The following is a 13139-nucleotide window of genomic DNA, read 5'->3' as shown; positions in this document are numbered from 1 at the left end:
CTTCAGCTGTGAAGTGGGCATAATAAAATCCGCTCTGTGGAGTTGTGGAGAAAAAATATATTTATCTTGCAGTCCTTTAGAATGGTGATTGGGAAGTCTCAAGCAAAATGGGAAATGCCACATTATACATAGCGTGATTACATATTGTAGAAAGATATACAGTTGACCGCTGAACACCAGGGGTTTGAACTGCAGGGGACCATTTATAGGTGGGTATTTTCGGTAAATACAGTAGAGTACTGTAAATGTATTTTCCTCATGATATTTTGAACATGAGCCTAGTTTATTGTTAGAATACAGTATATAATATATATTACGTATAAAATATGTGTTAAATTGACTGTTAGTGTAAGGCTTCCAGTCAACAGTAGGCTATTAATGAAGTTTTTTGGGGAGTCAGAAGTTATATGTCAATTTTCAACTGTGTGGGGTGGGTACCTCTAACCCCTGTAGTCCAGGGTCAAATGTATACTTCAAGAGAATAAGAAGCCACAAGCTGGAAGAAAATATTTGCAAAAGACATCTGATAAAGGACTGTTATCCAAAATACACTAAAAATTCAACAATTAAAAAAGGAGCAACCCAATTAGAAAATGGGCAAAAGATCTGAACAGACACCTCACCATGTAGATGACAAATAAACACATGAAAAGGTGCTCAGTATTATAGGTCATTAGGGAATTGCAAATTTGAAACAACAATGAGATACCACTACCTACCTATTAGAATGGCTAAAATCTAAAACTCTGATGATACATGTTGGTGAGGATGTGGTGCAACAGGAATTCTCATTATTGTTGGTGTGAGTGCAGATTGGTACATCCACTTTGGAGAGAGTTGGGCATTAAAAGCTGAAAATAATCTTACCATATCATATGATATCATATCATATCATATGATCCAGAAACCACATGCCTTGGTATTTACCCAAGTAAGTTGAAAGCTTATATCTACACGAAAATCTGACATGAATGTTTATAGCACATTTATTCCTAATTGCCAAAACTTGCAGGCAACCAAGGTGTTCTTCAGTAGGTGAATATGCAAAAAAACTTGTCTATCCATACAGTGGAATATTATTCACTAAAAAAAAAAAAAAAATGAGCCATCAGGCCATGAAAAGGCATGGAGGAAGCCTAAATGATTATTTCTAAGTGAAAGCTAATCAGAAAAAGCTATGTAATATATGATTCCAACTATATGACATTCTGGAGAAGGCAAAAATATGAAGGCAGTAAAAAAAAAAAAAGATCAGGGGTTGTCAGGTTTGCAGGGAGATGGAGCACAGGATTTTTAGGGAAGCAAAACTATTCTGTATAATGCTACAGTGGTGAATACATTATACATTGTCAAAACCCACAAATGTACAACAAAAAGAGTGAAATCAGATGTGAACTATGGACTTCACATGATAATGTGTCAGTGTTCATTAATTGATTATTAACAAATATGCCACACTGGTGCAGGATGTTGATGGCTGGATAGTCTGTGTGTTTGCGGGTAGGGGAGGGAGGTAGAGTTCCTTCCACTCAATTTTGCTTTGAAACTAAATCTGTTAAAAAAAAAATTGTTTATTTTAAAAATACCTATAAAAAAAGATGACGGGTACCTATTCATTCAACAAACATTTCTGACTAATGTATGCTAAGCAGGTACTAGATAATAAGAATATCTGATGGTAGATACAAGTAATACAGAAAGGCATTCATTCATTCAATAAATATTTGCAGAGCACCTTTTCCAAACACTAAAGACTGAATTTTGAATAAATAAAAAATACCCTTACCGAGCTTACATGCTAGTGGGGGAGATGAATGAGGAAACTATGTAGTATGTTAGTGGTAAGTGCTAAGAGAGAAAAAAGAGCACCAGAGTTGGATTGGAGATGTGCATGTATATATGGAGAGTGGATCACGGTATTAGATGGATGTCCAGGTGCACAGGTGATATTTGAGTAAATAAAGGAAGTGAGGAAGGAAACCATGAGGATATTTTGTGGAAAAGCAAGGACAAAGGCTCAGAGATGGGAGCATGGCAAGGAGGTGCCTGAGAAGGAACGAGATAAAAAATAGAGGATGAGGTCAGAAAAGTTAGGTAAGGAGCAGGGGAGACTATGTGAGACTCTGTAGGTGATTTAAAGAAGTTTGTCTTTTACTCTGAATTATGGAGTCATTGAAGGGTTTTGTGCAGAAGAGAACATGCTCTAAATTATAATGGGATCATTTTGGATGCTGAATTGAAAATACACTAAAAGCAGGTGCCTGGGTGGCTCAATTGGTTAAGCGACTGCCTTCAGCTCAGGTCATGATCCCGGAGTCCTGGGATCGAGTCCCGCATCGGGCTCCCTGCTCGGAAGGGAGTCTGCTTCTCCCTCTCACCCTACCCCCTCTTGTGCTCTCTCTCTCTCAAATAAATAAAATAAAAAATCTTACTTAAAAAAAAAGAAAATACACTAAAAGCAACAAGAGCAGGGGTGCCTGGATGGCTCAGTTAGTTAAGCATCTGAGGTTTTTTTTTAAGATTGATTGATTGATTTTAGAGCAAGAGCATGTGGGGTGGGGAGGGGCAGAGGGAGAGGAAGAGAGAGAATCTCAAGCATACTTTCCGTTGAGTGTGGCACCCAAGGCAGGGCAGGGCTTGCTCTCATAACCCTGAGATCACCTGAGCCCAAATCAAGAGTCAGAAGTTTAACGAACTAAGCCACTCAAAGTCTGACTCTTGATTTGGGCTCAGGTCATGATCTCAGGGTTGTGAGATCAAGCCCTGCATCAGGCTTCTTACTCAGTGTGGAGTTTACTTGAGATTCTCTCCTCCATCTGCCCTTCCCCCCGCGTGCTTACTCGCTCTCTCTCTCAAATAAATAAATAAAATCTTTTAAAAAATAAAAGGAACAAGAACAAAGCAGAAAGACAAGTTTGCAGGTTATTACAGTAATGTTGACAGGATAAGGATGGCTTGAATGAGAGTGATAGCAATGGAGATAGTGAGGAATTTTCATATTCTAGCTAAAATATGAAAGTGGAAGTGATGATTAGCTTGGAGATCAGAAATGGTGTGAGAAATGAGAAAACCAGAAGTTTTCTGTCCTGAGTGTAATGGGAAGGACAGAGTTGCTGATGGAGAAGACAAAGTAGTTACAACAGCAGGTTGGTGGAAATACCAGGAGCTCTGTTTGAGCATGTTAAAATTTGAGATGGCTATTAAATGCCCAGGTGGAGATGTCAAGTAGGCAGATGGATATGTGAGTATGGAGTTCAGGGAAGAAGTCCAGGTAGGAAATAGAGATTAGAATGTTATCAACACATGGATGGTATCTAAAACTAAGAGGCAAGATCTTCAAGGTAGGGAATGTTGATAGAAAAGAGGAGAGGTCTGAGGAATGAGCCCTGAGGTTCTCCAGTGTTTAGAGGTTGAGATGAAGAGGAGCCACTAGGAAAGTAGGGGAAAACCAGGTCAGAGAGGCATCCTTAAGAGAGTGATCAGTTGTGCCAGTTGCTGCGAATAAGTCAAGTAAGATGTGGCCTGAGAATTCACCATTGGATTTGATAACATGGAAATTATCAGTGACCACAGTAATGTAAGTTTTAGTGGTACGGTGGGAGCAAAAGCAAATTTGGAGTATATTCAAGGAAAAGTTGGAGGAGATGGGGAGAAAAACGAGACACTGTGAATATAATTAGGTCTTTAAAGGAATTTTCCCCCCAAAAAGGAATTTTTCAGAAAACAGAATGAAATTGATAGGGGAGTCCCTTAGAGAGGCAATTGTTCCATAAAAATGGAAATGTTATCTAGTAAGGGTAATGATAGAGGTATGTGCCAGGTTCTGTGGAAACCAGAAAAAGTTCCACTTGAAATGATAATTCTATTCTAGAGCAAAAGAATCAGGAAAAAGTTCACGAAGTCACATTTAGGTTGAATCTTAAAATATGAATATTCTGGTCTCCAGAGAACTTCCTATTCTGGTCTTCAGAGAACATTCAGAATGAATCCTTTCATTGAAAACAATAATGGAAAATGGACAAAATACATAAAATGACATAAGGCATTGGAGAGCTAATTTCCTTGCTTTTTTTTCTGGGGGTATATCTAATTCTGTGCAAAGGGTAATAGAACCTAAGCAGAAAGTAGCAGTCTCACTGGGGACATCAGAGTTTGGAACTTGAAGAGCAAAATCCCAGAAAGAAGAGAACTATAAAGAAGTGACCCCCAAATTATCATTTTTATTACACTCCAGTGATTGGCTGATGACTAAACCATGCATGTGAAGGGACAGACTCCAAGAAACCCAGCAGGCAAGAGCAGACCAGAGGCTAAAAGCTGAGCAGGATTTTCAGCAGCTTCATAGTGCTAGGGAGATAGAGGTTAGAATTCAAGTCCTCCCAAGCTGAATGGGTCTCAGAAAACACCCTAGGCTTTCCATTAATATCTCATAGAAGGGACAGACCCTAGGAGTCAGGACCATGCTTGCCTTAGCCTGTTCAGAATGCTAAAACAAAATACTATAGGCTGGGTAGCTAAAACAATATACATTTATTTTCTCACTGTTCTGGTGGCTGGAAGTCTGAGATCAGGATGCCATCATGGTCAGTTTCTGGTAAAAATCTCTCTTCCTGCCTTGTTAGTAACCACCATCTTGCTGTGTTTTTACATGACCTCTTCTTTGTGCACTTGTGGAGAGAAAGCAAGCTCTATGGTGTCTCTTCTTACAAAGGCACACATCCCAACATGAAGGTTCCATCCTCATGACCTCATCTAAACCTAACTACCTCCCAAAGTCCCCATCTCTAAATACCATCAGATTGGGAGTTAAGCCTTCAATATATGATTTGGGGCAGGTAATATACAATTCAGTCTATAGCAATTCCCTTGAAGTAAGAACATGACCCAAGAATAAGGTCAAAATTGAAATAACCCAGATATAACAAAGCACAGCTTTGACCCACCTAAACAGGACCATGGTAATTTGCTGGTAAAGTATGTGCTTGCCAGAGGAAACAACACTTTTTGAAGGTAGACAACACTATTCTGTACTTATACACTTTTTTGTAATATCTGGCATCCAATAAAAAGGTATGAAACATGCTTAAAAATAATAGAAATTTCAAAAAACAGGAGGAAAACACACAAGAGAAATGGCATCACTGGTGATTCAAATATTAAATAATCAGATAGGGACTTAATTATAATGAGGGGCACCTGGTGGCTCAGTCGGTTATGCATCTGCCTTCGGCTCAGGTCATGATCCCAGGGTCCTGCAGTTGAGCCCTGCACTGGCTTCTCCCACTCCATCTGCCCGCTGCTCTCCCTGCTTGTGTGCTCTCTGTCTGAAATAAATAAAATCTTTAAAAAATAATTATGATAATATTTTAAACAACTTTGATGAAAAGATGAAGAATCTCACCCCAAATCTGAAAGCTGTTTAAAAGAAAGCCAAATGGAGATTCTAGAACCTGAAAAATATTATACTTGAAGAAATCAAGTGGATGGATGGGGGGGTGCCTGGGTGGCACAGTCGGTTAAGTGTCCAACTCTTAGTTTCGACTCAGATCATGATCTCAGGGTCATGAGATTGAGCCCCACATTGGGCTCCGCACTCAGCGCTGAGTCTGCATGGGATTCTCTCTCCCTCTTCCTCTGTCCTTCTTGATTATGCTCTCTCACTGTCTCTCTCTAAAAATAAAATAAATAAATCTAAAAAAAAAATCAAACGGATGGGGTTGAGATCAGATAAGAGCAAAGGATTAGGGAAGTGGAAGATAAGGCAGTAAAAAAATATCCAGAGTGAAGAACAGAAAGGAAAATAAATGGAAATAGGGGGAAAAAGAAACACAAGAGGTATATGGAACATGATGAAAATGTCAAATATTTATGCTATTGAAATACCACAGAGAGAGAATGGGATAGGAGCAATATATAAAAAATTACTGACCAAAAATATTACAAATTTAATTGTCAAGCATTAAGCAACACATTCAAAGAACTTTGTAAACCCATACAGGATAAATACAAAGAAAACCACACCTAGACACAGAAAAGTCGGCTAACAATAAAAGCAAAAAAAAAAAAAAAAAAAAATCTTAAAAACAGCCAGAGGGAAAAGACCTATTACATTTAAGACAGTAACAGCAACACAGATGGCTGATTTTTCAGCAGAAATTGAAGTCAATGACTTGTCCTCTTTAATGTGCTGATAGGAAAAAAAAATATTTATATTCCAGTCTAAAATTCTGTAGCTAGCTAAAATGTCATTCAAAAATGAAAGAAAATACACATTTCAGACAACTAGAGCTTAGGGGATTTATTGTCAGAGAGCTGCATTACAAGAAATACTAAAGGAATTTCTATAGGCTGAAGGAAAATGATCTCAAAGAGAGCACAGAATGACAAGAAATAAAAAAGCACACTGGAAAGGGTAAATATATGTGGATAAATATAAATAAATATTGAATGTTTAATAAAACAATTATGATGATGATGACTTGTGGGCTGTAAAACCTATGTAGAAATGAAATATGTGATAACTAGTACAAAAGGGTTAGAGTTGAGAGAATAGAATTAAACTTTTTAGTTTCTAGCATTGTTTGTGAAGTGGTAAAATTCTAATTTCTGGAAGACATACCCCAAAATAAATAGTTTAATTCCTATAAGATTAATATAAGAATGCATAGGTAAAAAACTAATATGGTGGAAATACAATAATATAAAACTTTTGAGTAATCCAAAATGAGATAAGGAAGGAGAAATAAAGGAATAAAGACAGATGGGACAAATAGATGGCAAATAACAATGTGGTAGACTTAAATTCAATTATGTCAATGACAGTATTTTGTGTAAACAGTTTAAACACTTCAATTAAAAGACAGTGTCATGTGAAGAAAAGTACAAAACCCAACTATACATTTTTAAAGGAGCCACATTTTAAATATATGGACCTAAAGTCTAAAAGTAGAATAATAGAAAAGATAAACAGAAAGTAGAATAACTAGAAAAAAGTTGTCATAACTATTCTGATACCAGGCAGAATAGAATTTAAAGGAAGAGATGTTGCATAACAATAAAATAGTCAATTGGATGAGAATATATCACAATTCTAAATTTGCATGTGCCTAATAACAAAAAGATGTTAACAGAACAAAAATAAGAAAAAGACCTACAATAATAGTTGAATATTTTAACAAACTTCTGTCAGTAATGGATAGAAAAAGCAGACCAAAAAAATCAGTAAAGATATAGAAATATTTGAATAACCCAAACAAACTGACCCAATTGACATCTTGGGTGTCGATGTAGAAAATTTAGAAAACTAAATTCAACAACTGCAGAATATCCATTCTTTTAAGTACACATGAAACATTTGCCAAAACAGACAATATCCTGCACAATAAATCAAGTTTCAACAAGTTTCTAAGGATTGAAGTCATATGGAATATATTCTCTGGCTACAGTAAAATTAAAGTAGATATCAATAACAGAAAGACAACTAGAAAGTCCCCAAATACTCAGAAATTAAGTATCACAATTCTAAATAGCCAATGGACCAAGAAAATATTAAAATAGCTATTAGAGGGATGCCTGTGTGGCTCAGTCAGTTAAATGTCTGCCTTTGGCTCAATTCATGGTCCCAGGGTCCTGAGATTAAGTCCTGCATTGGGCTCCTTGCTCAGCAGGAAGCCTGCTTCTCCCTCTGCCTGCCACTCCCCCTGCTTGTGCTCTCTCTAACAAATAAATAAATAAAATCGTTAAACAAATTAGAGAATGTTTTGAACTAAATAATAATAATATGTACAACGTGTGTGTGTGTGTGTGTGTGTGTGTGTGTGTGTGAGAGAGAGAGAGAGAGAGAGAGAGAGAGAGATGAAGCCAAATCAGTGCTTAGAAGGGTATTTTGGCCTCCAAATGCATGCATTATAAGAAAGGTTGAAAATCAATTATTTGAGTTTTCATCTCAAAAATCTGAAGAATAGAAAAGCAAATTAGACTTAAAGAAAATATAGTAAGGTTCTAATACATATAAGAGAATAAATCATTGTAATAAAAACAAACATACAAAAGAAGAAATCAAGAAAAAGTTGATCCTTTGTAAAGATTAAAATTAACCCCTGAGCAAGATTGACCCAGTTGAGGGAGAGAGCAAGAGCACCCACTGATATTAAAAATGAAAAAGATGACATCAATACGGAATTTTAAAGCATTAAAAAGAAAATGAAGGATTACTATTACCCACCTTAAGCCATTAATTTGACAGTGTAAATGAAATACATTTCTTGAAAAATATGACTTGTCAAACCTGATCTAAGAAGAAATAGAACATTAGAATAGTCCTATATCTCTTGAATAAATTGAATGCATCTTTAAAAATAGAAGAAAACACCAAACCCAAACACCACACCCAAACTTCACTGGTAAGTTTTTCTAACCATTGAAGATGAAATAGTGCAAATTCTACACAAGCTTTTCTGGAGAATAGGAAAGGAAACTTTTCAAAAGTTTTTAATAAGTCCAGCTTACTCGTGGTAGCCAAACCTGACAAGGACAGTGCTAGAAAAGAAAATTACAATCCAATATATCTCATTACCATGGGTGCAGACAATCCTAAATTGGATATTATCAAATTGAATTTATAGACATTAATAGAATAATACATTATGACCAAGTAGGTTTTATTTCATAAATGCAATGTTATTTTAACATTCAAAAATCAGAGTAATTTACCACATTACAGAAGAAAAAAATCATATGATCTCAAAAGATACAGAGGAAGGATTGATAAAAATTCAAGATTTGTTCATATAAAAACCTTTAACACTAGAAATAGAAGATAACTTCCTTAGTCGGATAAAGAATATTTACAAAAAACTATAAATAACATCATACTTAATAGCAACAAATTAAACACTTTCCCTTGAGATCAGGAACAAAGCAAGGAGGTCCACTATCACATCTTTTCAAAATTGTACTGGAAGTTCTGGCCAGTGCACTACAGAAACAACTGAGAATTAAGACATATAAATATTGGAATGGAAGGAATAAAACTGCCATTATTTTCAGATGAAATGATTATGTGGGTAGAGTATTCTAAAGGATCAAAAACAAACTATTAAAATTAAGTGAATTTAGTAAGGTCAGTGGATTAAAAATAAATATTAAAAATAATCTGTATTTCTGTATCTAGCAAGAAGTTTTAGAAGATGAAGTTAGAAAAGCAACAGCATTGAATTATAATAGCATTAAAAGCAGGAATTAATACAGTGAAAAATATGTAGGACTCTACAAAAAGAAATACAAAACATTGCCAAGAGACATGAAAAAATACCCAAATAAAGAAACGGATGTTTCCTGTTTCTCAACTCATAGAATTGATGTTGTTAAGATGCTAATTCCCCCTAAATCATTTTTTTTTAATTTTATGAATTGTGCTTTTGATATCAAGTCTAAGAACTCTTTATCTCAGCCCAGGTCATGAAAATATTTTCCTGTATTTTCTATTTAGAAGTTTTATAGCTTTATGTTTTCCATTTAGAGGTATGATTTATTTGAGTTAATATTTATACAGGGCATGATGTTTAATTTAGATCAAATCTCTTTGTCTCTCTCTCTCTCTGAATATGGATGTCTAATTGTTCGGCACAATTTGTTGTAAAGACTACCCTCTGAATTGCTTTGGCACATTAATCAAAATTCACTTGCGTTGTCCAGTGTCAGTTCCACATGTAAACAAGCTAATATCCCTGATGAACATGGATACAAAAATTCTTTTTCTTTTAATTTTATTTTATTATGTTACATTAGTCACCATACAATACATCATTAGTTTTTGATGTGGTGATCCATGATTCATTGTTTTCATGTAACACCCAGTGCTCCATGCAGTATGTGCCCTCCTTAATACCCATCACCGGGCTAACCCCCCCCCCCAAAACCCTCACTTTGTTTCAAAGAGTCCGTAGTCTCTCATGGTTCATCTCTCCCTCCGATTTCCTCCCCTTCATTTTTCCCTTCCTTCTCATAATGCCCTCTATGCTATTCCTTATGTTCCACAAATAAGTGAAACCTTATGATAATTGACTTTCTCTGCTTGACTTATTTCACTTAGCATGATCTCCTCCAGTCCAATCCATGTTTTTTTTTTTTTTTTTTAAGATTTTATTTATTTATTTGACAGAGACACAGCGAGAGAGGGAACACAAGCAGGGGGAGTGGGAGAGGGAGAAGCAGGCTTCCCGTGGAGCAGAGAGCCCGATATGGGACTCGATCCCAGGACCACCAGGACCCGAGCCGAAGGCAGTTGCTTAACAACTGAGCCACCCAGGCGCCCAGTCCAATCCATGTTGATGTAAAAGTTGGGTATTCATCCTTTCTGATGGCTGAGTAATATTCCATTGTATATATGGACCACATCTTTATCCATTCATCTGTTGAAGGGCATCTCGGCTCTTTCCACAGTTTGGCTATTGCGGACATTGCTGCTATGAACATTGGGGTGCATATGGCCCTTCTTTTCACTACATCTGTGTCTTTGGGGTAAATACCCAGGAGTGCAATTGCTGGGTTATAGGGTAGCTCTATTTTTAATTTTTTGAGGCACCTCCACACTGTTTTCCAAAGTGGCTCTACAAATTTGCATTCTCACCAACAGTGTGAGAGGGTTCCCCTTTCTCCACAACCTCTCCAATATTTGTTGTTTCTTTCCCTGTCCATTTTTGCCATTCTAACTGGTGTAAGGTGGTATCTCAATGTGGTTTTGATTTGAATTTCCCTGATGGCTAATGATGATGAACATTTTTTCCTGTGTCTGTTAGACATTTGTAGATCTTCTTTGGAGAAGTGTCTTTTCATATATTCTGCCCACTTTTTGACTTGATTATTTGTTTTTTGGGTGTTGAGTTTTTAGAAGTTCTTTATAGATCTTAGATACCAGCCCTTTATCTGTAGTGTCATTTGCAAATATCTTCTCCCATTCTGTGGGTTGCCTGTTTGTTTTGTTGACTGTTTCCTTTGCTGTGCAGAAGCTTTTTATCTTGATGAAGTCCCAAAAGTTCATTTTTGCTTTTGTTTCACTAGCTTTTGGAGATGTATCTTGAAAGAATTTCCTGTGGGTGATGTCAAAGAGGTTACTGCCTATGTTCTCCTCTAGGATTTTGATGGATTCCTGTGTCACATTGAGGTCTTTCATCCACTTTGAGTTTATCTTTGTGAATGGTGTTAGAGAATGGTCGAGTTTCATTCTTCTGCATGCGGCTGTCCAATTTTCCCAGCACCATTTGTTGAAGAGACGGTCTTTTTTCCATTGCAAGTTTTTTCCTGCTTTGTCAAAGATTATTTGACCATAGAGTTGAGGGTCCATATCTGGGTTCTCTATTCTGTTCCATAGGTCTATATGTCTGTTTTTGTGCCAGTACCATGCTGTCTTGGTAATCACAGCTTTGTAATTTAGCTTGAAATCGGGCAATGTGATGCCCCCAGCTTTGTTTTTCTTTTTCAACATTTCCTGAGCAATTCGGGGTCTTTTCTGATTCCATACAAATTTTAGGATTGTTTGTTCCAGCACTTTGAAAAATGTCTTTGGAATTTTGATCGGGATGGCACTGAAGGTATAGATTGCTCTGGGTAGCATAGACATTTTAACAATGTTTATTCTTCCGATCCATGAACATGGAAAATTTTCCATCTTTTTGTGTCTTCTTCAATTTCTTTCATGAGTGTTCTGTAGTTCCTAGAGTATAGATCCTTAACCTCTTTGGTTAGGTTTATGCCGAGGTATCTTATGGTTTTTGGTGCTATTGTAAATGGAATCGTTTCTCTAATTTCTCTTTCTACAGTTGCATTGCTGGTGTATAAGAAAGCAACTGATTTCTATTGATTTTGTATCCTACCACATTACTGAATTGCTGTATGAGTTCTAGTAATTTGGGGGTGGAGTCTTTTGGGTTTTCCAAATAACGTATCATGTCTTCTGCAAAAAGAGAGAGTTTGACTTCTTCTTTGCCAATTTGAATACATTTTATTTCTTTTTGTTGTCTGATTGCTGTTGCTAGGACTTCTAGTACTATGTTGAACAGTAGTGGCAAGAGTGGGCATCCCTTGATCTTAAGGGAAAGGCTCTCAGCTTTTCTCCATTGAGGATGATATTCGCTGTGGGTTTTTCATACATGGATTTTACGAACTTGAGCAATGTTCCCTCTATCCCTATACTCTGAAGAGTTTTAATCAGGAAGGGATGTTGTATTTTGTCAAATGCTTTTTCTGCATCAATTGAGAGGACCATATGGTTCTTCTCTCTCCTCTTATTAATGTGTTCTATCACATTGATTGATTTGCGAATGTTGAACCACCCTTGCATCCCGGGGATAAATCCCACTTGGTCGTGGTGGATGATCCTTTTAATGTATTGTTGGATCCTATTAGTTAGGATTTTGTTGAGGATTTTGGAATCCATATTCATCAGGGATATGGGTCTGAAATTCTCCTTTTTGATGGGGTCTTTGCCTGGTTTGGGGATTAAGGTAATGCTGGCCTCATAGAATGAGTTTGGAAGTTTTCCCTCTGTTTCTATTTTTTGAAACAGCTTCAGTAGAATAGGTATTATTTCTTCTTTGAATGTTTGGTAGAATTCTCCAGGGAATCCATCAGGCCCTGGACTCTTGTTTTTTGGGAAGTTTTTGATCACTGCTTCAATCTCGTTACTGGTTATTGGCCTATTCAGGTTGTCAATTTCTTCCTGTTTCAGTCTTGGCAATATATGGGTTTCCAGGAAGGCCTCCATTTCATCCAGATTGCTCAGTTTATTGGCATATAGTTGTTGATAATAATTTCTAATAATTGTTTCTATTTCCTTGCTGTTAGTCGTGATCTCTCCCCTTTCATTCATAATTTTATTAATTTGGGCCCTTTCTCTTTTCTTTTGGATAAGTCTTGCCAGTTTATCAATCTTATTAATTCTTTCAAAGAACCAACTTCCAGTTTTGTTGATCTGATCTACTGTGTTTCTGGTTTCTAATTCATTGATTTCTGCTCTAATTTTAATTATTTCTCTTCTAATGCGTGGCTTAGGCATCGTTTGTTGCTTTTTCTCTAGTTCTTTAAGGTATAGTTAGTTGGTGAATTCGGGATTTTTCTATTTTTTTGAGTGAGGCTTGGAT

At 36.5% G+C, this 13139-nt stretch overlaps 1 long non-coding RNA gene across 1 annotated transcript in view; it reads left to right on the top strand.

Annotated features, from left to right (window-relative positions):
• Positions 1–13139, top strand: part of LOC118027397 — a 47831-nt gene that overhangs the window by 320 nt on the left and 34372 nt on the right. The window lies entirely within an intron of this gene.

The sequence above is a fragment of the Mirounga leonina genome, unplaced genomic scaffold (genome assembly GCF_011800145.1).
Source record: "Mirounga leonina isolate KUSES-001 unplaced genomic scaffold, KU_Mleo_1.0 Mir_366, whole genome shotgun sequence".
Taxonomy (NCBI): Eukaryota; Metazoa; Chordata; class Mammalia; order Carnivora; family Phocidae; genus Mirounga; species Mirounga leonina.
Note: the sequence above shows the minus strand (reverse complement) of the source record. Positions and strands in the feature narration are given on the sequence as shown.